Source organism: Ranitomeya imitator, chromosome 4, assembly GCF_032444005.1.
Source record: "Ranitomeya imitator isolate aRanImi1 chromosome 4, aRanImi1.pri, whole genome shotgun sequence".
NCBI lineage: Eukaryota > Metazoa > Chordata > Amphibia > Anura > Dendrobatidae > Ranitomeya > Ranitomeya imitator.
In genome coordinates, this window is record NC_091285.1 from 245,290,302 (window position 1) to 245,316,258 (window position 25,957).

The 25,957-nt window shown below is 41.6% G+C and overlaps 1 protein-coding gene across 2 annotated transcripts in view; it reads right to left on the bottom strand.

Annotated features, from left to right (window-relative positions):
• The window catches only part of ELK3 (ETS transcription factor ELK3), a 78,569-nt gene that overhangs the window by 8,299 nt on the left and 44,313 nt on the right, over positions 1-25,957 (bottom strand). The gene's annotated exons all lie outside the window — the stretch shown is intronic.

The following is a 25,957-nucleotide window of genomic DNA, read 5'->3' on the forward strand; positions in this document are numbered from 1 at the left end:
AAAAAGAATATCAGAAACTTATTGTTTGAGTGGGCACTTTTACATTGGATGCATTCAGTTATTTATTTTCAACCTAACAATCAAGGTCTGACAAACATTCATTCATTTTTTTCTATAAAAAAAATCCTGTTGCAATTAATCAATAGTGATAAACTTAACATGCGACCATGTAATGTCTGTCTGATTGTACTAGTCTAATGAGCCTGCATTGTCTTCATAGTGCATATACCCGTAACTTCAGTTCCCCCAATAATCCACAAGATGGCAGACTTGTCTGAGTGCTGTTTGCTATGGAGACTGATCAGACCTGACTGTTCACATTCAGATATTGCCATGCATTTTACTCTTATATAGCGCGACTAATTCTACAGTGCTTTACAGACATTATCATCACTGTCCCCATTGAGGCTCACAATCTAGATTCCCTATCAGTATGTCTGTGGAGTGTGGGAGGAAAGCACAAAACCAGGAGGAAACCCACACAAACATGGGGAGTGCTATGTGATCAGTAATATGGATCTGAAGCTTAGTGTGCTGCTCAGTCATAACGACTCATGGAAAACTAAGGATTCCCTGTTGTAATAAGCTTGAGTAATTTCCCAAATTGGTAGCCGAACACATCTATAGGTTTTAGCCTTAGGATTTTACACTGCACTGACTAAAACAGATGAACAAGATTGTAGACCCAGCTTTGAGCTGAATATTCATTGTCCTATTTTGTACTGACCGTAAGCTGCATTTACAGTGGCCGAAAATTGTGAATGATCATTCCTAGGAACGCTCATTTTCTGATAATCGGCTATTGTATACAGGCTGCCAATCACCCGACGAATGAGCAAAACACTTGTTCATTCTGTGATCTGATTTTTCAGCTTGCTTTAAAGACCTCATACTTGGCAGCACATCATCCTTGTAAACCAGATATGTGCTGCCAAGATCAATGGCAACTTATGGGCACTGGATATTACCAATCTGCTGGTGCGCATGGAGATGAGTGGTCAGCCTATTTAAACAGGATACTAAACTATCGCCAATCAGCAAACATAGCGGTCATTTAAAGGGAACCTGTCACCCCATTTGTCACCTATAAGCTAAGGCCACCACCATCAGGGGCTTATCTACAGCATTCTACAATGCTGTAGATAAGCCCGCGATGTAACCTGAAAGTTAGATTATACTCACCCAGGGGCGGTCCCAGTGCAGTTCGATGAGCATCGCGGTCTGGAGCCTCCCATCTTCATACGATGACGTCCTCTTCTTTGCTTCCTGTCGCGGCTCCTGTGCAGGTGTACTTTGTCTGTCCTGTTGAGGGCAAAGTACTGCAGGCGCCAGGCCTCTCTGACCGCCCCCTGGGTGGGTATAATTTAACTTGTTTTTCTTCTCATAGGTTACATCGGGGGCTTATCTACAGCATTACAGAATGCTGTAGATAAGGCCCTGATGGCGGTGGCCTTAGCTTACAGGCGAAAAATGGGGTGACAGGTTCCCTTTTAACAGCACTAGTGGCTAGTGTAAATCCACCCTAAATATCTGTGATTATATGCACCAATGCTTATTTTTGAAGCACCATTAATTCTAAGGTGCTGTACATGTAAAAAAGGTTAAAAACACATACATAAAATTAAGACTTGTTTCAGCCGCGGATAGGACCTTGCCCCTACTAGCTTACAATCCACAAGATCATCCAAATTAACGTTCATAGGATCACTTTTTCCTATCATTGACCTCTATAACAATACCAGTGATCTGCCGAAGAACAATCAACTGTTTCTATGCAGCTTAATTATCACTGGTTGCCAGCAGAGGTTCGTCCATTCCTATAAGACTACTAGCTGAAGAGCCCGGCGTTGCCTGGGCATAGTAAATATCTGTGGTTAGTTATAGCACGTCACTTCTCTTATTTTCCCATCCCGCCTCTCATTTTCCCAATCACATCTCTCATTTTCTCCCTCACATCTCTCATTTTCTCCCTCACTCCTTTCATTCCCCCCTAACACTTGTCATTTCAACCTCACATCTGTCATTTTCTGATCACTCCATTATTTTTCCTCACTCCTCTCATTTTGCACTCACACCTTTTCATTTTCACCTCACACCTCTCATTTTCACCTCATCACCTCAGTATATACATGTTTGTCATCTCCCTTATATATAGTATACATCTGTATGTCATCTCCTGTATATAGTATATACCTGTATGTCATCTCCCCTGTATATATTATATACCTGCTGTGTGTCATCTCCCCTATATATAGTATATACTTGAATGTCATCTCCTTCTATATATAGTATATACCTGTATGTCATCTCCTCCTGTATATAGTATATACCTGTGTGTCATCTCCCCTGTATATAGTATATATCTGTTTGTCATCTCCTCCTGTATATAGTATATACCTGCATGTCATCTTCTATATATAGCATATACCTGTATGTCATCTCCTCCTGTATATAGTATATACCTGTAGGTTATCTGCTCCTGTATATAGTATATACCTGTGTGTCATCTCCTCCTGTATATAGTATATACCTGTATGTCATCTCCTCCTGTATATATATGTACCTGTATGTCATCTCCTCCTCTATATAGTATATACCTGTGTGTCATCTCTCCTGTATATAGTATATACCTGTGTGTCATCTCCTCCTGTATTAGACCTCGTTCACACGTTATTTGCTCAGTATTTTTACCTCAGTATTTGTAAGCTAAATTGGCAGCCTGATAAATCCCCAGCCAGCAGGAAGCCCTCCCCCTGGCAGTATATATTAGCTCACACATACACATAATAGACAGGTCATGTGACTGACAGCTGCCGTATTTCCTTTATGGTACATTTGTTGTAGTTTGTCTGCTTATTAATCAGATTTTTATTTTTGAAGGATAAGACCAGACTTGTGTGTGTTTTAGGGTGAGTTTCGTTTGTCAAGTTGTGTGTGTTGAGTTGCGTGTGGCGACATGTATGTAGCGACTTTTGTGAGATGAGTTGTGTGTGGCAACATGCGTGTAGCAACTTTTTGTGTGTCGAGTTGCATGTGACAGGTTAGTGTAGCAACTTGTGTGCAGCAAGTTTTGCGCATGGCGAGTTTTGCACGTGGCGAGTTTTGTGTGGTGCCTTTTGAGTATGTGCAAGTTTTGTGTGAAGAAATTTTGCATGTGTTGCAACTTTTGTGCATGTGGCAATTTTTCCACATGTGCAAGTTTTGCGTGTGGCGAGTTTTCCATGAGGTGAGTTTTGCACTTGTGGCGAGTTTTGCAAGAGCCTAGTTTTTGCATGTGGCGAGTTCTGCGCGTGGCGAGTTTTGAGCGGCGACTTTTGTGTTTCGACTTTTATGTGGCGAGGTTGGAGAATGTGTGGTGAAATGTGTGCTGAGGGTGATATGTGTTCAAGCACGTGGAAGTGTGTGGCACATTTTGTGTGTGTGTTCATATCCCCGTGTGTGGTGAGTATCCCATGTCGGGGCCCCACCTTAGCAACTGTACGGTATATACTCTTTGGCGCCATCGCTCTCACTCTTTACGTCCCCCTTGTTCACATCTGGCAGCTGTCAATTTGCCTCCAACACTTTTCCTTTCATTTTTTCCCATTATGTAGATAGGGGCAAAATTGTTTGGTGAATTGGAATGCGCGGGGTTAAAATTTCACCTCACAACATAGCCTATGACGCTCCCGGGGTCCAGACGTGTGACTGTGCAAAATTTTGTGGCTGTAGCTTCAACGCCTCCAACACTTTTCCTTTCACTTTTTTCCCCATTATGTAGATAGGGGCAAAATTGTTTGGTGAATTGGAACGCGCGGGGTTAAAATTTCACCTCACAACATAGCCTATGACGCTCTCGGGGTCCAGACGTGTGACTGTGCAAAATTTTGTGGCTGTACCTGCGACGGTGCAGATGCCAATCCCGGACATACATACACACATACACACATTCAGCTTTATATAGTAGATGTTCACACTATCAGTATTTGGTCAGTATTTTACATCAGTATGTGTAAGCCAAAACCAGGAGAGGCACAAACAGAGAAAGTATATTAGAAACATATGCACCACTTCTGTATGTATCACCCACTCCTGGTTTTGGCTTACAAATACTGATAGTGTGAACGTGGCCTAAGGCTGATTTCTGCGCCAAAGGAAACAATATAACAGTCAAACAGGACCTGTCACCAGGTCAAAAGTGGCAAGATGTGTAGTTTATTTTATTCTCACCGCTCACCTGAGCATGACACATTTTTTTTTCTTTTATTTAAATCCGCCAAGCCATTCCACAATTATGGACCTTTATATTTTGTGCTAAAAACAATAAAATTAGCACTAAAGACCCATATCTATGGAAGTACTGTTAAAAAAAAAAAAAAAAAAGACGATATACTAAGTCAAGCAGTGGGAATAAGATAAGAGCAGAAAGTAACCACTTCTGACATGGTGGTGCGGGTTATTTCTAAGGCTATTTGCTCATATGTTAATCCATGTTATGTTGTTAATTCTGTCTGATTGCTCAATCATTACGGTGTATTCTTGGACATGTCTGCTGTTGATTTCCATAATAATTGTACATGATGTATAATTTTCTTAGTATGGACAGCAGAATAAAGCCCTATGCTCTTGCCTGCACTAAATTGCTTCTAAATTAAACCGATAGATCGTATATAATGGTCACTAATCTATTTCCCCCCATATTCTAGGTAAATAGTTTTCTTTTGGTGATCTGTACAATTAGACCGGAATTGGTTGTGTGATGGAAGCCCTGGTTTTGCTTTCTGTTCCGTTTCCATGACAGGCAGGATACTGGGAAGCAGAGCACAGGATATCTGGACTCTTACATTTGCCCCATTGTGAATTCCCTGCTCAGTAAGTCTACTTATCTGTGACGTCTCGCCCATCAATCACTGCTCCACTGTAGCTTGTGTTAAAAAGAACCTGTCAGCACAATTTTGTAAAGTAAAGACACAGCTTTAATAATTAAATTGATGATAATGGTGAAGAAATCTGTTTTGTGGTTCTTCTTTCATCACCACTAAAATATCTGCTAATTAGATTTTGGTGCACAGGGTATGGACTGCACACTGGGGCTTCTCCTTCCAAATTTATCTGCCTACCTCTGGTCTTTGGACACTTTTGACATGAAAAAAATGTTTCCATGTGTAGCTGGTTACCTTTAATTAAAGGGTAATATTATTATTTATTTTTTCCTATCTTTTACATTTTAAAAATTACAAAAAGGAAAATTGGCTAGTGTAAAAGTTTGGGCACCCTTAATGGTTAGTATCTAGTATCACCCTTTTTTGAAAATATCACATCTTGTAAATGCTTTTTGTAGCCAGTCAAGAGTATTTCAATTCTTGTTTGAGAGATTTTCATTCATTCTTCCTTGGAAAATTCTTCCAGTTCTGTGAGATTCCTGGGTCGTCTTGCATGTAAAGCTATTTTGAGATCTAGCCACAGATTTTCAATAATGATCAGATCAGGGGACTGTGAGGCCATTGTAAAACCTTCAGCTTGCACCTTTTGAGGTAGTCTACTGTGGATTTTGACATGCTTTTAGGATCATTATCCATCTGTAGAAGCCATACTCTTTTCAGCTTCAGCTTTTGTACAGATGGTGTTATGTTTGCATCAAGAACTTTTTGACATGAATTAGATCCATTTTTCCATCTACCTGTGAAATGTTTCCCATGCCATTGGCTGTAATACAACCCCAAAGCATGTTTGGTCCAACCCTATGCTTTAATTATGTGCCCTTTTTTTCTCCACACATACCTATGATCATTGTGGCCAAAGAGTTCTATTTTAACCTCATTGGTCCACAGGACTTGATCCCAAAATGCACCAGGATTGTTTAAATGTTATTTTGCATACTTCTGACTCTGAACTTTATGGTGAGAACGCAGGAGAGATTTTGCTCTGATGACTCTTCCATGAGGACATATTTTTGACGGTATCTCTCAACATATCTTCCCTCACGTGACCTCCGGTCCTCCCAAGACCTCCTTCTCTCCTCCACACTTATTCGCTCCTCATCCAATCGCCTCCAAGACTTCTCCCGAATATCCCCCATCCTCTGGAACTCTCTGCCCCAACACGTCCGACTATCAACCACAGTCGGATCCTTCAGACGGAACCTGAAAACTCATCTCTTCAGGAAAGCCTACAGCCTGCACTGACACCGCTGCTGCCTCATCACCAAGAAGCTACCGCCTCACCAACACCGGAGCTGCCGCCTCACCAGCACCGGAGCTACCGCCTCACCAACACCGGAGCTCCTGCAACCCTCAACCTACTGTCTCCTTCCCCATAATCCTGTAGAATGTAAGCCCGCAAGGGCAGGGTCCTCGCCCCTCTGTATCAGTCAGTCATTGTTAGTTTGTTTACTGTATGTGATATTTGTAACTTGTATGTAACCCCTTCTCATGTACAGCACCATGGAATCAATGGTGCTATATAAATAATAATAATAATAGTAGAACAATGTATGGTATATTAACTCCAGAGTCTGCTAAATCTTTCTGAAGGTATTTTGCAATCAAGCAGGTCTTCTGATTTGACTCACTAGCAACCCTACAAGCAGCTCTTAAGGTACCTTCACACATAACGATTTCGTTAACGATATCGTTGCAACGTCACGCTTTTTGTGACATAGCAACGATCCCGCTAACGATATCTTTATGTGTGACAGCGACCAACGATCAGGCCCCTGCTGGGAGATCGTTGGTCGTGGGGAATGATCAGGACCTTTTTTTGGTCGCTGATCACCCCGCTGTCATCGCTGGATCGGCGTGTGTGACGCCGATCTAGCGATGTGTTCACCTGTAACCAGGGTAAACATCGGGTTACTAAGTGCAGGGCCGCACTTAGTAACCCGATATTTACCCAGGTTACCATTGTAAAAGTAAAAAAAAAAAAACACTACATACTTACATACCGATGACTGTCGCGTCCCCCGGCGTCAGCTTCCCTGCACTGTGTCAGCGCCGGCCGGTCGTAAAGCAGAGCACAGCGGTGACGTCACCGCTCTGCTTTACGGCCGGCGCTTACACAGTGCAGGGAAGCTGACGCCGGGGGACGTGACAGACATCAGAATGTAAGTATGTAGTGTTTTGTTTTTTTTTACTTTTACAATGGTAACCAGGGTAAATATCGGGTTACTAAGCGCGGCCCTGCACTTAGTAACCCGATGTTTACCCTGGTTACCCGGGGACTTCGGCATCGTTGAAGACAGTTTCAACGATGCCGAAGTCTTTCCCCGGATCGTTGGTCGCTGGAGAGAGCTGTCTGTGTGACAGCTCCCCAGTGACCACACGACTTACCAACGATCACGGCCAGATCGTATCGCTGGTCGTGATCGTTGGTAAATCGTTTAGTGTAACGGTACCTTTACTGAAATTTTGCTTGGTCTACCTGACCTTAACTTGACCTCCACCATTCCTATTAACTGCCATTTATTAAATGCATTTCAAAATGAGGAAAGGGCAACTTGAAAACTCTATGCTATCTTCGTATAGCCGTCTCCTGCTTTGCGGCCTCCACCATTTTCAGAGTGCTAGGCAGCTGCTTAGAGGAACCCATGGCTGCTGTTTTTGGCACAAGGTTAGAAGAGGCTGGTTTTTATAAAGCTGGGTGATTTGTATCCCCTGGACTTTCCTAATGATGATAGTGAACAAGCCATAACTCAAACAGACTAATTAACTTTGACCAAGGTTTCAGAACTTATCTGAGCACTCAAAACTTCAAGGGTGCCAAACTTTTGCATCGGCCCATTTCCCTTTTTGCAATTTTTTTTGCCTAAAACACAAAGGAAATGTGTCATCTTTAACTTTAGGCCTTTTAGAGATCATTTAATCTTCAACTTGCTTAACTGTTCATAATTACCGTAATTTTGACCAGTGGTGCCCAAACTTTTACATGCCACTGTATATCAGCGGGTATTCTTAACTCTGAGTACCTGTAGTGGCATAAAAATATAGCTGACGGAGGTGTGATTCCCGTAGGCAGCTAGTGTGGAGTGAAACTGTCTCTAGAGGCTCAGTGATAGCATGCTGTTCTGGCCAGACGGGAGCCTGGGTTGGTGTACCATAGTGTGGTATCTTTGAGGTGTAGAAGAATTACTCCGTAACTCTGAAGTGTCTTATAACCATTAAGACATGCTGTTTGTGTCTGCAACTGAATATAAGTCTGTGCCTGAAGCAGAAAAAATGTGCAATATTTACCACGTTTTCTACCAAGAAATGTTACTATATGTGAAGTTTGATAGCAAAAATGTCTATACAGTAAATATACAGTGGCTTGCACAAGTATTCACCCCATTTGCTTTTTACCTATTTTGTTACACTACATGTTTAAATATTTTTGTAATCCGGTTTGTGTGTGATATGTCAGCACTAAACAGTCTGAGTTGGTGAAATGAATATAGAAAAATAAAAGGCATCAATTTAGTTTATGGGATCAAATGAATAAAATTTGGCATGCGCATATGTATTCACCGCTTTTTGTTATGAAAGGAAGACCACCTGTGTGCAATAGAAGTGTCACATGGTCTGTCAGTATATACACTTTACCTTGTCTGAAAGGCCACCGAGGCTGCAACACCATTATGCAATATGCCCTACTAACCAAACAACATCATGAAGACCAAGGAGATCTCCAAACAAGGCAGGGATAAAGTTGTTGAGAAGTACAAGTCATGGCTGGGTTATAAAATATATATATATATATATATATATATATATATATATATATATATATACACCAACCTCTGACATTCCCCCAAAGCACCATCAAATCCATTATCATCAACAGGAAAAAAACATGTGCTTGGATAAGGCGTTTTAAAGGGAATCTGTCACCTCAGAAAACACTAATTACCTTTAAATATAGAGTTATTCTATAGATAAATACTGTTGCAATGTTACCTGGCCACCTTAATAAAAGTGTGGCTACTGGGACAAAATGTACTTCCTTCCTCCCAGGAGCCTCCAACTTTCGGTCATCAAGGCATGCAGCACTGCTAGTCACTTATCACTATACAGTAAGCAGCGGCTACAATAATGCCCCAGGCCTTTGATTGAAAGGTTTTGGAACAGCGCATCTGTGTAGTGAGAGCTGTCAGTGTCGGGGTGTGTTTACAGTTGCCGCCACTCCATTTACACTTTTATGACTGAAAGCCAGCGGCTACCAGGAGGAAGTAAATTAATTTTCTCCCAGTAGCTGCACTTTCAGTAAAACAGCCATGTAGCATTGTAATGCCATTTACATGTACACTGCTCAAAAAAATAACGAGAACACTAAAATCCCACATCTTAGATATCACTGAATGAAATATTCTGGTTGTAAATCTTTATTCATTAGATAATGGAATGTGTTGAGAACAATAAAACCTAAAAATTATCAACGTCAATCACAACTAATATCCCACGGAGGTCTGCAGTTGGAATGATGCTCAAAATCAAAGTGGAAAATGAAGTTACAGGCTGATCGAACTTCAGTGGAAATGCCTCAAGACAAGGAAATGATGCTCAGTAGTGTAGTATATGACCTCATTACAATGCCTGGGCATGCTCCTGATGAGGTGGCGGATGGTCTCCTGAGGGATCTCCTCCAAGACCTAGACTAAAGCATCCGCCAACTCCTGGACTGTCTGTGGTGCAATATGACGTTGATGGATGGTGTGAGACATGATGTCCCAGATGTGTTCAATCGGATTCAGGTCTGGGGAATGAGCGGGCCAGTCCATAGCTTCAATGCCTTCATCTTGCAGGAACTGCTGACAGACTCCAGCCTCATGAGGTCTGGCATTGTCCTCCATTAGGAGGAACCCAGGGCCAACTGCACCAGCATATGGTCTCACAAGGGGTCTGAGGATTTCATCTCGGTACCTAATGTCAGATTACCTCTGGTGAGCACATGGAGGGCTGTGCAGCCCTCCAAAGAAATGCCACCACACACCATTACTGACCCACTGCCAAATCGGTCATGCTGAAGGATGTTGCAGGCAGCAGATCATTCTCCCCTTCGTCTCCAGACTCTGTCATGTCTGTCACATGTGTTCAATATGAACCTGCTTTCATCTGTGAAGAGCACAGGGTGCCAGTGGTGAATCTGCCAATCCTGGTGTTCTGTACAAATGCCAAGCATCCTGCACGGTGTTGGGCTGTGAGCACAACCCCTATCTTTGGACGTCCGGCACTCAGACCATCCTCATGGAGTCAGTTTCTAACTGTTTGTGCAGACACATATACATTTGTGGCCTCCTGGAGGTCATTTTGCAGGGCTCTGGCAGTGCTCCTCCTGTTCTTTGCACAAAGGCTGAGGTAGCGGTCCTGCTGCTGGATTGTTGCCCTCCTACGGCCCCCTCCACGTCTCCTAGTTTACTGGCCTGTCTCCTGGTAGAGCCTCCAGCCTCTGGACACTATGCAGACAGACACAGCAAACCTTGCCACAGCTCGCATTGATGTGCCATCCTGGATGATCTGCAGTCCCTTTTGCCACTTGTGTGGGTTGTAGAGTCCGTCTCATGCTACCACGTGTGTGAAAGCACAACCAACATTCAAAAGTGACCAAAACATCAGCCAGAAAGCATTGGTACTGAGATGTGGTCTGTGGTCCCCACCTGCAGAACCAATCCTTTATTGAGTGTGTCCTGATAATTGCCAATAATTTCCATTTGTTTTCTATTCCATTTGCACAACAGCATGTGAAATTGATTGTTAAACAGTGTTGCTTCCTGAGTGGACAGTTTGATTTCACAGAAGTTTGATTTACTTGGAGTTATATTCTGTTTGTGTTCCCTTTATTTTTTTGAGCAGTGTATACTAACCTTATATCTGCAGGTTAATAGTGTTTGCCGAGGTGACCGGTCCTTTTTAAATGTACAAAATCTATCAGGAAAAGTTTCTTCTGTGTCTTGGAGGCACCTAAATGTACAGTAACCATGTATTTATATGGATGGCCTAAAATACCACACAGTACAACATGAAGCTAGAAAAGAGCCGTGTGCAGAAGTTCTGAGGCTGTGAATATTTGTTGGGTCGTTTATCCATAGGGCAAATGCACCATTTGAAACCAAACCAATATGATGTCTAAGTAGAGGATGCATTTTTCTTTGACTTCACTAGTTCCAGGTCCTTTAACAACACATTATTATATATTTCTGTACAGAAGGTGGCTTTGCTTAATGAAAGGAAGACACGAGCTGCCTACAAGACGATAAACCTTTGCAGGTCGCACACATAGGCAGGATGTGGTATAATGATGTGAAAAACCTGCACAGTCTATATGGTTGTTCCTGTGTAAAGATGCAGGAGATGACCAATCGTCTGACACTGCTGCAGATGCTCCCCACTCCATACATAGTATGGCGGTATAAGAATGACAGTCAATAACAATGATAGCAGCCTCACTAAACTCAGGGAATAGACCAGAAAAACATGGTGATGCTGATCTTTCCATACGCAGAAATGTTAATGTTTCCGTCCAGAGCATCCTCGGTGATTCTATTGTGCTCAAGCTGTAAAAATGTTCTATATCAGGACTTCCTCCTATTATGTTTGGGGGGGCGTCATGCTGGGAAATCAAGACAAGGTAGGAATTCCTGCAGCACCACCCAGTGGAAAGTAGAGGAAAGAAAATAGCCAAGCAAACAACTTATATAATAAGATATTGGAAACATTATATAGAACTCAAATGACCGGACAATAGAAATATTACATTCTATTTAAATTATGTTGTGGGGATTTGATGCACATCATGTCAGATATGCTCTTGATGTCGTCATCTGACAGGGGCCCCAGTAAAGCATATTGTTCATACTTAGATCATAGACCACCAATATGACAAAGAGCAGCATATACCGTTTTTGCAACGCCCAACTACATAGGAAAGAACACTTTTTTTATTAAATACAACCACCAAACAATGGCTATACATTCATATAGATGCCTAAAGAAGTCATGTACATATTTGGAACATGTACTGAGAACATTTTTTACAGAAGGTGAAGCCATGCTCATATTGTCTTTACAAAAGAAAGTCTGGCTTAGAAACTTCTACAACTTTGATTTAAAAGAGCTTTTCCGGGGGGCAGTTTTCAATTGATTTATTTTTTTGGAACTTTTGCCTGAAATAACTGTATAAAAAGGTTCAAAAAAGAAAAGCCGCTTTATATTACAAAGTTTATTTTCTTCTTTATTTCTTGGGTACCTTCTTGTGTCTTCTAAAAGAGAGTGAACATTGTCCAGAACAGACCAGATGACACCTTCTAAACTATAAACCACAATATTGCACCCTAGAACGTGAAACGTGCATGTCTCTACACTGCACCTCTGAGGGCAGACTAGGAAAAGTAAATTAGGGCCCCCGAATTGGAAACATGAAACTGTATGGGATAGAGCATATATCTGCCAAAATTCTGTCCCAAGGGACCTATGCATAACATGTCACAATAAGAGTGTGTTTACTATAAATTCCTCTAAACGAAAAGTATAGAATTCGGGCCTCCTGCACATGTGACATGCGGATCGGTGCAGGTGGAATGAATCGTAAGTTCAAAAATACAGATCAATTACATAATCATGATCTGGAAATTCACCCTTAAAAGAGTTGTCCACCAAAGGACAACCCTGTGTAAGCGCCCCCACACCGCAGCATTAAATAAAAAAAAAATGCAATCCAAAAAAGTCAAATCAAACATGTAGGGAATATCTTGTATTTTATTAATTATTTATTAATGAGCACATGTACATATCTTTATTTCCATGAAAGAAGAAAACTCTTTTGAAGAGTGAGTCAGTTCTAGGAGCAATTAACTGTAGACCTTCTTTTCCCCTCAATATTATATTTATTTGGGTTCTGGGACCCTCTACAGTAATGGTGTCATGTGTAAATCTGGTTCCATATCTTAGAAGTAGCAGAAACTAAATATGGAGGCACTGGAAACAGTCTACAGCTTTCCGGATCACCCAAACTACTATATGATGCTGCAACTGAATTCTCAAGCTCAAGGGTGTGTTCCGTAAGTTGGCCAATACTTTATAAAAAAAAAAATACCACTATGTATGTTACAGCATTGCATCTTAAGAAAAGATGTGAACTTCTTCGCAACCCTAACCTAACAGACATCTGATACCGTGAGATTAAAAGTGATCATACAATAAAAACAAACACTTGTGTCTTTCCGGTAAAATGACCACTTAGATCACTGAGTACAGATTTGGTTTTCTAGGTAATGAAATAATTAAAACTCTACACCTGTGCTATGGTGACCTCAATGTTCTGGAAAAACAGTTTCATCTGATTTTATAGAGTGCTGGATTAAGAGGATTTTGGCCAGATGTAGTTCTGAGGTGTAGATACTTCTCCCAGAACTGGAACGAGTCAATCCAATAGCATGGAAAGTTGATTATGCCATCTGACTCTACAGAGCAGAGGGGATATCTATGTCCTCTGCTTCATGTGCTTCTTCTACTTTATTAAACAAACAGGCTAATTTAAAAAATGATTTTAAACCATATTCAAAGTTTAAAAATAATATTGTACATTGAAAAAGGTGCATAAAAGTGTATAAAAAATAATACAAATCCTTCAACATGAAAATATACGAGGTGTCTCTAAAAGAAGACTGGACTATTTTGAGTCTTCTAGTAGTTTCAGAGCAAATAAGCATTATGGTGTGATGGGAACACTGTTCCTGCGATCTTGTACCCATACCAGCAAAATGTCTTGCTAATGTCCCGATATGGTATTATTAGCTATAAACCTTTCCTCGGAAAGTTATTCTCATAGCACAGTGAATTAAATGAACTGGTTGAACCTGAAGCCACCTGATGCAATGCGCCTGTTGCCTTAAACGTCTCTAAGACAAGCCATATATGCGCGATCACGCACAATGATTCAATGTGGTCTCGTTTAGACTAATGATTTCAAGATGACCACAAGTAACCATTCCAGTGTGTCCCCTTCCTGGACATATTATTCCAAGGCACTGTTTACTCTATGAAAACCTAGACTGGCTTTTTGTTTGGTTGTATTAATATGCAGCAAGTATCCTGGCAACTACAAGTTTGGCAAAGCAGAAAAATCCAATTTCCTCCTATTAACCAAAAACCTTCACACGATAAACTTACAGTAACTACTTACTGGGAAATATTATGGGCAGCTACCTCTTTCTTGCAAATTAATAAAAGTTATAATGGGCCTAGTGGGTTCGATCTTATTCAGCCACCATCATTGCTTGTGACCCAAACATGCTGATCTCAGCTGGCCTGGTCACAACCATCTAATGTGAATGGGGGCCTCATGACCCTCAAGGAAGAGATGGAATTTGGATTGAATCACCATTTGTTCTCCATGGATATAAGCCACCGTCAGAGAAGTTTGGTCATGGCTTATTCTTCTATCTATGTACAGAACCCATGCAGGCTTGGCCGAGCCAAGTTGGCATCTGCATGGAGGAGTTGGTAGAGCGAGAGTCTCCCGCCAATCACGATCTGATGTGTATGGCGAACGTTCAGTCTCTTTCAGTGCTCATTAATATCTGACCACAGATCTAATATCAATTGCACGTTTTAGCTAAAATATGTTCTACAAAATGATTTTTTACGTTTGTAGCATACATAGTAATGTCAATAATATCTTTATAAAAGTAGAGTTCAGAATCATCATTTGTTTTATGTTCAGAAAATATAGTTATCTTGTCATTTCAAAGAACATTTATATTTCAAAATGTAGTCAACGTTTCATTACTTTAAATAGACAAGGCTTCACATCTTCCACAAATTCAAAATAGGAAATACATTACCTATACATATTGTATGTGTTACTGTCATTGAGTATGAGTGAGAATCAATCAGGACCAGCCATTAGAGTTGGTGTGAATTTATTTGCATGTCCCATTCATCGGCCACAACAGTGGTTTGTGGCCTCCGGATGAGACTGGGAGTACCTCTTCTTGCCGACGTTTTATTAAATGTCCTGGCGTGATGTCACAAGTGCATCATGCTGTAATGATGAACTTACACTTGGCTGGCTAATCAAAAGAGCTGCGGGTACTGGTAGGTAAGAGGCGATACTCCCTCTCCCATCTAATGGCCAAAGACCACTGTCATGGCGATGTGCGAATTGATTTGAATGAACCAATTCCACCAGCCATGATATTGACCAAGGACTGCACCTTTATTAGAAATGACCCCCATCCAAACTATGGGGAATAGCTTCCCAATCGCTGAGGGTCTGACTGCTAAGCCCCAAACCTGAAAATGGGGCTCTTCAGGGCTGAATGAAGTGATGATTGAGCACGTGCACCTCTGCTCCACTCGTTCTCAATGGGACTGCCGGAGACAGCAGAACACCGGACTCCCTTATATCCGGCACTCTCACGGAGAATATGGTTCAAAATTCCTAGCAAATCTTTGCATCTAATCTCCACCTAAACTCAGGCTTGAATATCATAGTTCATGTCATTGATAAGGGTTGAGACTTATGTACAAACTAATCAGCAGAACAAAATGACCCCAAGGTTAAACAGAACCTGTCAAATCTCTATTTTTATTTTGATAAATACCTGCATTTTTCATAAAATAATAATTCAATGCCATATTGTCTAGTTTTTCAAGGAACTCAGCATTGTCATTGTCAAGGGAGTGCGGTGTTCTGCTGTCTCCGGCAGTCCCATTGAGAATGAGTGGAGCAGAGGTGCACGTGCTCAATCATCACTTCATTCAGCTCTGAAGAGCCCCATTCTCAGGTTTGGGGCTTAGACCCTCAGCGATTGGGAAGCTATTCCCCATAGTTTGGATGGGGGTCAATTCTAATAAAGGTGCAGTCCTTGGTCAATATCTTTACTCTTCCTCCTGGAAATGTAGGAATAAATTGTCAAATGGGTTTCACCATCCCTTTTGTCAATAAGGTGCGTCCCCCCACAGTCTGATACAGACACCAGTAATTGAACATTGTCAGAATGTGTAGGGATAGTAACAAAGTGTGTAACTTGGTAATACTCAGTTGTCATCAATTTTATACATTTCCGGGAAGAAAATGCTCCAGTATGTTTATTTTATGAGAATTCCGAGTACTTTCTAAAACAGGCATATAAAGTAAACCAACAAGTCTTCTTCACATATGATACAGTCATGTGATGATATTTATTAATGCTAATATAATAGTAATTCTGATAACTTCTAAAAATCTGTAACCAGTCGTATAAGTGAGCACTTCACAACTGGGTATTATGTGACTACATACTACTTTTTTGTTACATTCATGTCATTCAAAATGTACCACTATCTAATTGTGCAAAAACATTGCGACTTTTGGCATTGGTACTCCAGTCCTGGCCAGTTCAGGTAAGTTTTTGAAAAGTGGGCAAAGCTTGGAGGGATGTGCATGGCCAAGTTCACCTGACATAATTTCATGCCCCAATTGCTAGAGTAACATTTCAGGTATGCCTCTTATTTCAGGAATAATTTGGCACATGCTACTCCAGTGATCCCTTCATTAACACTGGTGTACAAAACACAGGTCTTAAAGGGATTGTTCACTACTAGGACAACCAATTCTCAATCTAATGAAAATAAAAACACTTCTACTCACCTCCTGTGCCGCGACCGTTCCAGCGGTGTCACCACTCGCATTCCCGGGGCTCTCGTGCAGTTGATATGACACGTGACCCCTGCACCCAACAGCACCGGCATTGCTGTCCCCACCTTTGGACATATTAGTAATCAAGAGGAAGTGATCACCACCCAGATCGGACCACTCCTCCGTATTTACACATTGTCCCTATGGTTCATATTTTGTCAGATCATCAGATCAAACAAAATTAATTGCCGCCGATTGCCTACAGTGCTCATGTGACATTCGCACCAGATGCTGATCCCAACTGACCAGTGGGGGATTCAGCACTAAGTGTACAGGAAGAGTGCCGATTTAGGGGGGCTAGTATGATTTTTGTTTTCATTTCCCTGTTCTTATTAGGAAGAGGTTTCCCAGTAGTGGACAACCCCTTTAAAACCATCTGTCTAATATTTTGTTGGTTCCCTTTGATGTCCAAAACAGCTCTGACCTGTGTTATTACATACAGTTCAGGAGGCCTCCAAAGTTGTCCTGAGATAATGACACCAAGACTTTAACAGCAGAGCCTTTAAAAAGAATCTGCTACCAGATTTCACACTGAAATCTATATACATTATTAACCCCTTCAAGACCTTGCGCCGTTTAGCGATCAGGTTCATCCTTTTTTTATTGATAGATCGGGCGGTTTTGAACGCGGAAATACCAAACATGTGTAGGTTTAATTTTTTTTTTTATTGTTTTATTTTGAACTAGATGGCAGCCCGATTCTAAAGAATCGGGAGTCTAGAATCCATATATACTTTATTTATTCAAATGTAAGAATAATACAATTAATAAATAATAGTAAGAAAGAACAAAAATAATAGGCAGTATATGGAGAAAACACCAAACAAAAGTTCAAAATTGGTGTGAAAATGTCACTGAACCACTTCACAACTAAATATATATAGTTTTGGTAAATGGTATTATCATTTTTTTGACGAAATTCGGCAGGAGCTTGAAGAGCAACGTCACTGGGCCCGCCTCCACGCAGTAGAAACTTGCTGTGAGGTAAAAATTCAAAAATCACACCAAAATGGCGGGCGGAGTGTGTCACAGTACGGCACGTTTCTGATTGGTCGCTCGCAGCAGGCGGCAACCAATCAGACACTGGACACTGACGTCACTTATCTCCGGACATTAGCTCCGGACATTATCTCCGCACATTAGCTCCGGACATTAGCTCCGGACATTAGCTCCGGACAAAGCCACGGAAGTTGGCAGAAATTGCAGGAAGTAGTATTCTAGGCAATTAATCTCCGGACATTAGCTCCGGACATTAGCTCCGGACAAAGCCACGGAAGTTGGCACAAATTGCAGGAAGTAGTATTCTAGGCAATTATATATTAGATGGGGCGAAAGGGGGGGCGATTCAAACTTTTATATATTGTTTTTTTATATATTTTTTAAAACATTTTTTTTTTACTTTTGCCATGCTTTAATAGCCTCTATGGGAGGCTAGAAGCTGGCATAGGAGCGATCGTCAGATCGGGGCTGGGATTCCTGGGCATGCGCACTGCGCTTGTCAGACGCTCCCCCAGGTTCCCCGCCTTTCAGCGTCGGTCTGTGCAGGAATCTGCCCAGGAATCCCTGCCCCGCACTGTGCATAATGCATAACACAGTACGGGGCGGGGATTCAGTAACAGGGTGGCCGCACTGCCCGCACAGGCGCAGTCAGGAACCCGGCATCTGAGCCATGACTGCCAATTCTCAATGCCCCAGGCAGGCACGCACAGCGCAGGCGCCGGATTTAAGAACAACAGCGCGCAGGGGGCGGCGACCATCGCCCCAGAAGAGATGAGTGACGGCAGTTGGGCGCTTCACAGAGGAGGCTTCAGACCCGCCTCCGTGGACAAAGATAGGTATTTTTGAAAAGTTTCAAAGCGCTTTATTTTAGTAATACATGAACACAAAACTAAAAGAGCCACCTTGTTAGAATGCAGCATTACTGCTGCACAAGGTGGCTCTTTTAGTTTATAACGGCTGGAGGAGGTGACAGTGGCCCTTGAAGCCAATTGGCTAGCCAGCACAATTTAGACCATGTCATGGTCACTTGGATCCTTTTGCTTGCACGTTTTTCATTCTTCCGATACATCGCCATAAACAACTATCCATTTTCTGCTAATAAATAGTAATATATGGAAATGTTAGAAATGATTTTAAAACAGATGTGTAATTGAGAAAGGAAGGAAAGCCAACATAAAGTCTAAAGTTATTGTTAATAATTTGGGAAAAATAAATAAGTAAATGAATAATTATCTATTACGGTAATCGAATGCTTTTGACTCTTAGGGCTTATACTCACCTGCGAGAAACTCGGATGAGTCATGCATGTTAATACCCAGCACTTAGATCGGAGCATGCGGCCTCATAGGAATACATGCAGCCACACGCTCTGCTCCTGAGTGCCGGCAGCAGCGCCGGGTATTGAAGTGCGAGACTCATCCGAGTTTCTCGCAGGTGAGTATGAGCCCTTATTGTTGTATAGGGGAAATTAGAAACAGGACATTATTGAACGGCTAATAATAAATAATATTCTCAAGTTGTCAGCTATGCAGTCTCCTTACAGTCTCCTTACCTACGTATTATGATCTTTCATGATTCATAAGAGCAAGAATTATAACAGTAGCTTGTTCAAAAACTAAGAGGGAGGGAGGTGAGCAGTTAATTGCTGTGTAGAAATCAATGGGCTGGAGAGCACTGGCTGGTATGTTAAGAGTTGACCTTTCTCTAGGAATGCAACTACTGCACACTCAAGGCCATTACGCAAGTAATGTCATTCCTTTTATACTTATAATAAAGTATTATTAAATAATGAAATGTACAAGGCACAATGAAAAACTGCTGGGGAATAGCATTTAAATCATGTCTGTCAGGCTTCCTGGATGTGCAGCTACAAGGAGAAAATTAAGTTATTTTCTCTTTGCGGCTGCTTGCTTCCAGCCTTCGGTGCAGTGCAGGGTGCTGTTACAATCACCACTCTCTATACAGTAACCCTGTGATAATCAATCCCCTGTACATTGATTGCCAGGCTCCTCTGTTCATGCTGCATACACAAACTGCAGAGCAGGAGAGTGCTGGGGAGTGATTACACCGCATGCACAATATAGTGAGCAATAACTATATCCTTTTCCTGCACTGCTCAAATTACTGAAATTGGCTACAGGGAGAGTGCATGTTAATTTTTTTATGTTGATTTTTTTATTAGGCTTGCTTTGGTACTAATTAAAACCATATCGGAAACTCCAAGGCTCCTCATTTCCCACAGTGCAGCCCGACTAATGTGTGTCTCTCCGTTCTGGTAAATTTTCTCCCTGTAGCCGCTGCTCCAGTAAGGGTATGTGTCCACCTTCAGGATGGCCGGCGGTTTAGTCGGAGCGGCAAACCCACTCTGTGCTAAGCTCCGCCCCCTTCTGGGACGCGATGATGCCGGATGTGTTCATAGCACACATCTGGGATCATCGCACCCCACACATAGGGCCCTGTGTTATACCTTGCGGCGACGCAAGGTATACGGACATGCTGCGATCTTAAAAGACGCGCCACATGTCCGGAGTCACAGGACGGCCGCGTGCGTGTTACCACGCATAGTGGAGACAGGATTTTATTCAATCCCCTCCACTATGCTGTAACATCTGGACGCTGCGTGTTTGACGCTGTGTCTCTATGCAGCGTCAAACACGCAGCATTTACTGCACGTGGAAACATACCCTAAGTCTGCCGGGAATGATTTAAATGCCATTTACCTGTAGATGATCACTATAATGACAGATATATAGCGTGTTTGGAGATGACAGTTTCCTTTCAAAAAGGTTGTGGCATACAAGTGAATGTGTCCTTCTAAGGCCGGCGTCACACTAGAGAGTTTTACGGACGTATGAGAGGTGCAAAAACTACGTATTGCACACAAACCAATGATTCTCTATGGGGCAGCTCCTACCTGCCGTATATTTCTCAGCTGTATTTTACGGGCGTAGAAAATCGCAGCATGCTGCGTTTGTCAGCGTATTGCGAAAAAAATCCGCCAATGCAAGTCTATGGGGGTGAGAAAAATACGGATTACACACGGATCCTCAGTGTGACTTGCGAGAAATACGCAGCGGTGTTCTAGAGAAAAGCCGGTAATTCAGTGCGGTGTACAGTAAAATCACACTGACACGTTAGAATAGAACAGATAGAATTAATGTCTACACATAGTATAGGGATATATATATATATATATATATATATCAGTAAGAGACATATATACACATTTCATACAGCGCTAGATAGCAGAAAAGCCGGGAATTCAATTGCCGGCTTTTCCCATCTCCTTTTCAAACCCGACATGATATGAGACATTGTTTACATACAGTAAACCTTTTCATATCCCTTTTTTTTTTTTTTTTTTTGCATATTCCTCACTATTAATGTTAGTAGTGTGTGTGTGTGTGTGTGTGTGTGTGCAAAATCTGGGGGCTCTAGCTGTTAAAATAAAGGGTTAGATCGCAGAAAAAACTGGCGTGGGCTCCCACACAATTTTCTCCGCCAGAGTGGGACCAGAGAGTGACTGAGGGCAGATATTAATAGCCTAGAGAGGGTCCATGGTTATTGACCCCCCATCCCCCCCCCCCCCCTCCTTCCCGGCTAAAAACATCTGCTTCCAGCCAACCCAGAAAAGGCACATCTGGAAGTGAGAAAATATTCAGAAAAATTCCCACGCTCGAGTTCATATGAGGTTATGCCAGCAGGGGGCGCAGCACCGCAAGTCTAGGTAGCTACGTTCCCTTGCTTTCAATTCATTACCCAGATTTTACAGTCAGGAGCACAGCTGCATTAGCAGGCTCCTGCTTGTAAAATTATTCAACCCCTTCAGATGGATTTACATCGTGGGACATGACTAACGGCGGAAAGGTATGGGATATTGTTGTTTTTTTATTTTTCCTTTTTTACAGAACGAGGGTCGTCATTTGGATTAAGAGTATAGTAAACTATTACAACACCCTGTGTCTTTATTTCATTAAAATACTTTATTCCTAATGTGTGTGTGTTTTATTAACCATTTACTACTATTGGATTAATAATGGATAGGTGTCTTATTGACATCTCTCCATTATTAACCAGGCTTAATGTCACCTTACAATAGCAAGGTGGCATTAACCCTATAATTACCCCATATCCCACCGCTACAGGGGAGTGGGAAGAGAGAGGCTAAGTGCCAAAATAGGCGCATCTTCCAGATGTGCCTTTTCTGTGGTGGCTGGGGGCAGATGTTTTTAGCCGGGGGGGGCAATAACCACGGACCCTCTCTAGGCTATTAATATCTGCCCTCAGTCACTGGCTTTCCCACTCTGGTGGAGAAAATTGCGCGGGAGCCCACGCCAGTTTTTTCCGCGATTTAACCCTTTATTTTAACAGCTAGAGCCCCCACATTTTGCACACACACACACTACTAACATTAGTAGTGAGGAATATGCAAAAAAAAAAAAAAGGGATCTGAAAAGGTTTACTGTATGTAAACAATGTCTCATATCATGTTGGGTTTGGGAAGGAGATAGCAAAGCCCGGCAATTGAATTACCGTCTTTTCTGCTATCTAGCGCTGTATGAAATATAAATACCGTATTTTCTGGTGACCGGTCACCTGACCGCAACGTCATCGAAGGTCCTTCACTCACTGCATTCTTAGGAACGGAGGCAGACGCTAGCAGCGGTGACAGCCGGGGTCCGTCAGAGGGGTGAGTATATCCATATTTTTTTATTATTATTCTTTATTTTTTACATGAATATGGATCCCAGAGCCTGAAGGAGAGTCTCCTCTCCTTCAGACCCTGGGAACCATCCAGGATCGCTCCGTGCACCCGTACCCGGCGTATAAGACGACCCCCGACTTTTGGGACAATTTTTAGAGGTTAAAAAGTCGTCTTATATGCCGGAAAATACGGTATATGTATATATATATGTGTCTCACTGACATTTATAAATATATACATATAGACTGTATATATGTTTTCATGAATATTTGAGCCCATGGATCCATTCTATGTCCATTTAGCAAGCTAGCGAGAAAATCTCGCTGTACGGAAGCCAAACGGATTACATACGGAGGATGACATGCGTAAAATACGCTGCTACACCCTGCCTACGGATGACATACGGATCACTGTTTTGTGATCATTTCTGCGTATTACGCATGTAAAATTTTGTACCCAGCGTATTTTCGCTGCGTAAACTCACCCGCAGTGCGGGTTTCCAAGCCGCAGCATGTTTATTTCTGTAGCGGAGATGCTTGTCTCCTCTGCGTACTTTCCCTGAATAGACTGTCATTAGATGCGGTAAATCCGAAGTTAATGCAATTAGATAGTATATACATTTTCAGTACACAAATGTAAACTGGCTGTGAAAATCTGCTACCCACCATTTGTCTAACCCCGCTCAATGCTTTATCTCATAATATGCGCTATTATCCTCTTTTACATTTTCTATATCTTTCTGTTTATAACGAGACAGTTCCTTTGAGTGGGAAACCCTTGAAAAAACGTATATAGTTTCCATCTGCCTTGTCTGACAACGAATTACATCCCGCAGAGAGCAATACTTTGAGTTTCCTCATATATATTTTCACATGCCCCACAGTTCACACCAAACAGTTTCCCGACAATGGTGAAATACTACTAAAGGCAAATGGCTCCGGCATTCATTACTACAATTTCTCCTATTTCGGAGTGGACATAGTATGAACTGGGGGCTTCAGAAAATAAATTGTAGGCGTTTTTAGAAAAACATGACCGTTTTCTTGTATTACCAGCGCCACTCCTACATGGGCTGTGCGGTGTTGCTGCTCTAACCCTTGCGAGGCAATGATGGTGGGTTGCAATAAAAAACACAATCTACATAGTACTGTTACTAGAACAGAAAAAGAAAACAGTCAATTTATTTTTGATATTGTTTACTGGCCCAATTGCCAAAACATAGGGTGACAATGGCCAATGGCATTCATAGTAGGACATGATACTGCAGATAATAAGTTGTGACTAGCTTATAAAATCATGTACTACACCACCGCAGTGCTGTGTTAGGTATCTCGTAGACAGGGCTAAAAGAAAAGGACATTTTTCAACCAATTTTAATGTTTGTCATTTCAGTCTTTTAGTTTGTGATGAAACTGCTCAAATATTATGCTTGGCACGTTAATCATATACAAATGCACCTACTGTATTTGTTCTCTCTATACACGATGAAATGATAATCCATTTTATTTGTTTAAAGTTTAAATCTCCTGCTTTTCTTTATACATCCATATAGATAAATATTACATTCTAGCTGACTGCAGATTTACAGTGCCTTGCGAAAGTATTCGACCCCCTGGAACTTTTCAACCTTTTCCCACATATCATGTTTCAAACATAAAGATACCAAATGTAAATTTTTGGTGAAGAATCAACAACAAGTGGAACACAATTGTGAAGTTGAACGAATTTATTGGTTATTTTAAATATTTGTGGAAATTCAAAAAGAGAAAAGTGGGGCGTGCAATATTATTCGGCCCCTTTACTTTCAGTGCAGCAAACTCACTCCAGAAGTTCATTGTGGATCTCTGAATGATTCAATGTTGTCCTAAATGCCTAATGATGATAAATATAATCCACCTGTGTGTGATCAAGTCTCCGTATAAATGCACCTGCTCTGTGATAGTCTCAGGGTTCTGTTTGAAGCACAGAGAGCATCATGAAGCCCAAGGAACACAACAGGCAGGTCTGTGATACTGTTATGGAGAAGTTTAAAGCCAGATTTGGATACAAAATGATTTCCAAAACTTTAAACATCCCAAGGAGCACTGTGCAAGCGATCATATTGAAATGGAAGGAGTATCATACCACTGCAAATCCACCAAGACCCTGCCGTCCCTCTAAACTTTCATCTCAAACACAGAGAAGACTGATCAGAGATGCAGCCAAGAGGCCCATGATCACTCTGGATGAACTGCAGAGATCTACAGCTGAGGTGGGACAGTCTGTCCATAGGACAACAATCGGTCGTACACTGCACAAATCTGGCCTTTATGGAAGAGTGGCAAGAAGAAAGCCATTTCTCAAAGATGTCCATAAAAAGTGTTGTTTAAAGTTTTCAACAAGCCACCTGGAAGACACACCAAACATGTGGAAGAAGGTGCTCTGGTCAGATAAAACTAAAATCAAACTTTTTGGCAGCAATGCCAAACGATATGTTTGGCGTAAAGGCAACACAGCTCATCACCCTGAACACACCATCCCCACTGTCAAACATGGTGGTAGCAGCATCATGGTTTGGGCCTGCTTTTCTTCAGTAGGGACAGGGAAGATAGTTAAAATTGGTGCTAAGATGGATGGAGCCAAATACAGGACCATTCTTGAAGAAAACCTGTTAGAGTCTGCAAAAGACCTGAGACTGGAACGAAGATTTGTCTTCCAACAAGACAATGATCCCAAACATAAAGCAAAATCTACAATGGAATGGTTCACAAATAAACGTATCCAGGTGTTAGAATGGCCAAGTCAAAGTCCAGACCTCAATCCAATCGAGAATCTGTGGAAAGGGCTGAAAACTGCTGTTCACAAACTATCTCCCTCAAACCTCACAGAGCTCGAGATGTTTGCCAAGGAAGAATGGGCAAGAATTTCAGTCTCTCGATGTACAAAACTGATAGAGACATACCTCAAGCGACTTGCAGCTGCATTCGCAGCAAAAGGTGGCGGAACAAAGTATTAAGCTAAAGCGGCTGAATAATATTGCACGCCCCACTTTTCAGTTTTTGAATTTCCACAAAAATTTAAGATAACCAATAAATTTCATTCAACTTCACAATTGTGTTCCACTTGTTGTTGATTCTTCACCAAAAATTTACATTTGGTCTCTTTATGTTTGAAGCCTGATATGTGGGAAAAGGTTGAAAAGTTCCAGGGGGCCGAATACTTTCGCAAGGCACTGTATGTTTATACCGTAGCGGAGGGAACAGGCACACAGATTTGGAGCTCAGACAACATAGCTCCTAATAATATAGATCTTTACATTAAATAAATCAAATGAAAAGGCTAAGCTCAGGAACAACAGAATAAAAATAAAGGAATCTTCTTTACCCAAAATAATGGTCAGTCAAATACACTGCTCTAATAAAACACAGCATATCACAGCTACAGGTCCGTCAAGAGTACAAAAGAGTATTGTGATGTTTTGGGTAATAAAAGCCATGACGAGAATAAAGCAAAACTCATGAGTGCAGCACTTCTCAGCTGGGCACTAGATTTTAACTCTGTCTTAAAAAATTAAAAAATATGGCTCGCTCGTCTTACAAGCTTTTTGTGATGCACAAACCTTGGTTTTAGGATTTTCCTTTACTA